Source organism: Oncorhynchus mykiss, chromosome 28, assembly GCF_057628025.1.
Source record: "Oncorhynchus mykiss isolate SJ-2025 chromosome 28, ASM5762802v1, whole genome shotgun sequence".
NCBI lineage: Eukaryota > Metazoa > Chordata > Actinopteri > Salmoniformes > Salmonidae > Oncorhynchus > Oncorhynchus mykiss.
The window spans coordinates 10,925,810-10,931,809 of NC_143049.1; positions in this window are offsets into that span (position 1 = coordinate 10,925,810).

The following is a 6,000-nucleotide window of genomic DNA, read 5'->3' on the forward strand; positions in this document are numbered from 1 at the left end:
AGTGGAAATTATAGGAATCACCTGATTCCATTCATTTACACTGTAACGACAGATTTCTTCCTCCTCGTCTGAAGAGGTGTAGCAAGGATCGGACCAAAACGCAGCGTGGTAAGTGTCCATGTTTTAATAGTATAAACTGAACATGCCACAATACACAATAACAAAGTGCATATAAACGAAACAGTCCCGTGTGGCACTGACAGAGGAAACAAACACCCACAAACCAACAGTGAAACCCAGGCTACCTAAGTATGATTCTCAATCAGAGACAACTAACGACACCTGCCTCTGATTGAGAATCATACTAGGCCGAAACAGAAACCAAACATAGAAACACAAAACATAGACTGCCCACCCCAACTCACGCCCTGACCATACTAAATAAAGACAAAACAAAGGAAATAAAGGTCAGAACGTGACATACACAAAATGAACAAGCTTCAATGGGACATCTCAGTGACCGTAGGGCCAAATTAAAAACTGTTTTCAGATATTTGACCATAACCTTTGGGTATGCAATTTCAATACAATGCTAAATATAAAATGTTGGTATATGTTGCTTTAACTTGACCCATTTTAAAACAAAATGTAAGTTTTGTATTTTTATTAAAGAAGTGACCTTTGGCTTGTAGAGGAGTTTTCCACCTGATGCATCAAGACAACGCCACATGCCCTTCAGCAGCTCCACAACCAACCTTGTTCTGCCATGCTCTAAATTGTAGGGCATTTCATCTGGTGTTCAGGGATCGGCAAAAAGGGAAGCCATGTTTTCAGTGGATAGCCCCGGTCACCTAATAGGGTAAAACCGTTGTGTTACATTATTTTACGCGGTTAATAGGCTATTATACACGAAAAAAAGAACTCACAAGAAGCCATCCGCCTCCATCCTCACCAGCTTCTAGACGCAGGCCTACTCTGCTGTGGCGCAGAATGAATGAGTCGTGCGTAGACCCTGGCCACTTGGAGCATACATTGGGTAGTTGCATACGGGCATCACAGATGATCTGAACATTCAATGAATGGAAATTCTTCCTGTAAACATATACAGTACATGTTCATCTACAGAGGCCAGTTGGACCTACTGCTATATTCTGTAAAATTATGTTAGAGGTGCTTTATGGTAGAGAAATTAACATTCAATTCTCTAGCGAACAGTTCTGGTGAACATTCCTGCAGTCAGCATGCCAATTGCAAGCTCCCTCAAAATTTGAGACGTGTGGCATTGTGTTGTGTGACAAAACTGCACATTTTAGAGTTATTTTATTGTCCTCAAAATAAGGTGCACCTGTGTAATGATATTGCTGTTTAATGAACTTCTTGATATGCCACACCTGTCAGGTGACTGGATTATCTTGTCAAAGGAGTAATGCTCATGAACAGGAATGTAAACAAATTTGTGCACAACATTTTTGAGAGATTAGCTTTTTGTGAATCTGGGATCTTTTATTTCAACTCATGAAACATGGGACCAACACTTTACATGTTGCGTTTATATTTTTGTTCAGTGTATTTGACAAGACCATGTACGAATATGAATATAAATGTGCATGTTGTATAATCCTCATACATCTTTAGTGCTGTGAAAGCACACAAATGTGGGTGAAATGGATAGGCAAAAATGTGAATTTTGATCATCACTGTCATCTGGTGAGATTTTGACTAGAGGGAGTACAGCTATGACCTGAAGTGACTTTTCGTAGCTTTTTAGGAGAGCATTTTAGCTAACCCTAACACTTTTCCTTACCTTAATCTAAATCTCCTAATCTGCTACATTAATTATCCTAACCTGCTGGATAAATTCTCCTAATCTGCTACGAAGAAGTGAATTTAGGTTGTAGCTGTACTCCCTCTAGTCAGAACCACTGAGGTTAGCATAGGGCTGACATGTGCCAGAGATGGTAGAGAAAGCGAGACACCCCACCCCCTCATTTTTTATGATTGGGGTGGGGCCACTCTGGTCTACTTATTTCCCCCGCCCTGCAGACTGGTTACCCAAGTGCGAGACCACTAAGGTATAATGAACTGGAGACAGCGTCCAAGATCAACATAATCTACTCGGATGACATGTTGACAATGTTGCTACTCCCTGTGTGCACTGAGTGCTAGTGATATGTGACTCACCACCTGGATTTGATCATATGTAGCAACATTTTAAATGTTTATTTTTATTTTACATTGGATAAAAGTAGAGACACAGAGCTACACAATGGTATATCATACCCTGCATTTTTTAGGAACAATGGTAAAGTAATTCTACTTTGAAAGTTGATAAACTTGTAAACTCACTTTTGAGAAAATGGCCTTTGAATGTTTTGGTATCTAGTGAAGAGCTCTTCTTTGTCTACACACATTCAGCATTGTTCACACCCTCTTAAGCTTTAGCCCCACCCATCTCATTTCACTCTCGGAGTGTTCAGAGCGCACACTTGATGTTCTGGCCGATGGTTTATTTGCCTCTGGATATCATGAAAATAGCCTAACCAGCTCTGCTGGCAACAATTTCATTACGCTTTTTTGCCGACGTTTATTGACACCAGCCTACGGGTGTTGTACACTTTAGCTTAACACATGTAGCTAGCTAGCTAGGTAAACAATGAACCTAGCTAGGTAAACAATGTGTAAGATAACACACGTCACGTAACGTTAGCTAACAAGCCAGCTAATGTTAGCTGGTTGAACAACAATGAACATAGTGCCAAATCATGTTGTTACTACCCTGCATGAATCTGCTGAGAGCTAACCAACCAGGTTCAATGTTTGCTAGCTAACATTAGGTTCTAACTAGCTAAACAAATGGTTCTGGGATACAAATAATAACATCATACACGTAATGTTAGCTAAGGAGCCAGCCAGCTAACGTTAGCTAGCTAACAGTACACTTAGGCTTGAAATGAAACCACTTTCTGTCAAAATTAGAAATGTGTAATATCTGAAAATGTAGCTAGCAGGACCATCTTACCCATATACATCATCATGCATGATGGGCGCGTCTCCCTGTCACAGATGCCATGCCACGGTTGCCCTTAGTTTGAAGATGTAATTTTTCTCCATTTCCTTAACTATCATACTCTAATTCCACTAGTTTCAAAACTCGATCCTCCAGAAAGTGGAGAGCAACACTTATGCCGCTCCACTACATGATACATTTTTTTTAAAGCCGCGTTTGACAGGATTACCAACACAGACTGACCAGCTCAAATAGACAGAAGCCTTCTGTATGGCAGACCAATCCGAACTCCTCTCTCGGCATGTCCAGCCCACTCATTATCTCAGCCAATCATGGATAGTGGGAAGGTTGCTGGCTTTTTCTGTGGCTTAACCAACAAGGCTCGTAATTTAACAGTTATATTTGTATTTACAGATGGCATACAAGTTTGTTATTAAGGCACATGAAAGTTCACATGTTCCAGAAGGCATTTCTGCCCCCCCCAAAATCAATTTTGATGAATAAAAAATAAAAAAAGTTCAAATGGCTCTCCTGTGAAGTTGTGACTTGCGACATACGCCTAGTTTCGTGAAATGGGTCACATTAATTAATTTGCAGTACCAAAGAAAAACTGTAGGAGCAGTTTAAACTGTTCTTCTAGACCGAAACCCTGGCCCATTGGTGTGAACTTGAGAACATTGCCTAGAAAACAACGGTCGGACGTCTGGACGCAGTCTCCAGTTCTTATTATACCTGTGGTTCGCATACGTCGTTTCGTGGTTGCTGCCATCTTGCTAGTTACGGTTTTTCTTGGACTATTCCGCCTGCGCACTAGTAATGGAGCAGCACGAGCATGAGCGTGTGAAGGAAATGTTGTTGTCTGAAGAGATGGAGACGGAGCCAGTCACATGTAGGAACCAATCCAATGAATCATGTTTATGTAGGTTTTTATGTAGCCCTTTTAGATGTCACTTCAGACCGGTACTTTATGCATCTAAGTTTGACTGTGACCTCTCCAGCTTGCTTACAATAAAGAGTGATTCATTGAATATTGCCTTTGAGTGTCCCTGGGTTGAATTTCCACTACAATTTGTCAACAACTAACAAGATCAGTGATTCCACCTGAGGAGCATCCCAGTGAAGTTCTGCGAGGGAGACACTGGTGCTGCATTCCATAGTGGGAAAGCGTAAAGGAATTTCCCGTCTGACCAAAGACGATGTGGATCTGCCTAGACCAGACTTTTCCTGAGCAGCCCGGGGGAAGATACCTGATCCACGAACCTCTGTGGGACATGTCTTCTGAATTTTAGTAAGGCAATTTAAATAATTTTATAAAAATAAAAGATTACAAAATCGATTAAAACTATTCACTAGTATTAGAAGGCTATTATTAACTAGTCTTAGAGAGAAGACTAGAGCGAGGGCAGGGAAGGTACCAATGGCAAGCCCCGCTGACAGCTGTTTGTAGGCATTTTATTGAAGTGTCTACATGGTCTGCAGCCACTACTAATAGCACAAGATGTTATTGAGCATGTGGTTGTTATTTTACATGTATAGCAAGTAGCTTCAAAAGAACCGTTGAAGATGCACATGGAGTAATACGGGAGATTAATGAGTGTGTTTGGGAATAGTACTAAGTGAATGTGGATGTGAGAGTTGTGTGAGTGTGGAAAGGACATGTTAACATATACACTGACAGTAGGCATGCATGTGGTGTAGTGCATGATTTTGGAACATTGTGGAAGAATAGAGGGTTTTTGTCCTCTGTTGGAGGCTGTTCAACTCTCCTCATCAATCCTGGTGATGAAGTGTCAGGCCCATACTCCCTCTAAAGATGACATTTATCTGGGGAATGCCAAGGCTGACTGTGCAGCTGCTTCTTCTTCTGTTTCCCCAGTAGTTAGAGCATTGGGCCAGTAACCGAAAGGTTGCTAGATCGAATCCCTGAGCTGACAAGGTAAAAATCTGTCATTCTGCCCCTGAACAAGGCAGTTAATCCCACTGATCCTAGGCCGTCATTGTAAATAAGAAGTTGTTCTTAACTGGCTTGCCTAGTTAAATAAAACAATTATGCAAATGGTAGCATTTCCTGTTTGCACTAACCCTTTCTCTTTTAATGATGTCGTTGCTTTACAGGCCATGGCTAAAACTCAAGTGGGCGGGGCGCTGTCATAAGGACGCCTCGGGTGTATTGCTTGAGTGGAGCAGACCTGCCATGCCCCGTTGTACTTTCCAGTTCCTCGCAAAATTGTCACATGGTCCAGACCTTGTGTCCAAAGGAGGGATGGTGGATCTTGTAAATTAATATTGATGTACAGTAGATTTTACTGTGTTTGCAGAACATTTAGATTTGTATGACTAACCATTTTGGATGTGGCATTTCAGTATCCCCTGCGTCCCATCCAAGGCCCGAAGGATCTTTGGAGCACTTAATGATGGACTTCCTTGAGTTGACCTCTTGTGAGGGGAATAAGTATTATTTGTTGATTGTTGACATGTTTTTTAAATGGATTGAAGCTTTCCCTTGTAGGAGAGCCACAGCAGTTGCTATGGTGAAAGCACTCGTGAGAGAGATCATACCTAGGTGGACTCTGCCATCAAAAATGTATTCTGACAATGGTCACATTTTGTGATTTTGTGTTCAGAGGCTTTGCAGATTGATTTGAGAACAAATCCTCAATCTGGGGGCACGGTCGAAAGGATGAAGTAATCTTTGAAAACTAAATTAACCAAATTGATTGGTGAAACAAGGCTGACATGAGTGAAAGCGCTTCAAATCAAATGTTATTTGTCACATGCGCCTAATAAAACAGGTGTAGACCTTACTGTGAAATGCTTACTTACAAGCCCTTAACCAAAAATGCAGTTTTAAGAAAATAGAGTTAAGAAAATATTTACAAAATAAACTAAAGTAAGACATGTTTTAAGTAATACAATAGAATAACAATAACGAGGCTCTGTACAGGGGGTGCCAGTACAGAGTCCATGTCCGAGGGTACAGGTTAGTTGAGTTAATTTGTAAATGTAGGAAGGGGTAAAGTGACTGTTTATAGATAATAAACAGTGAGTTTGAT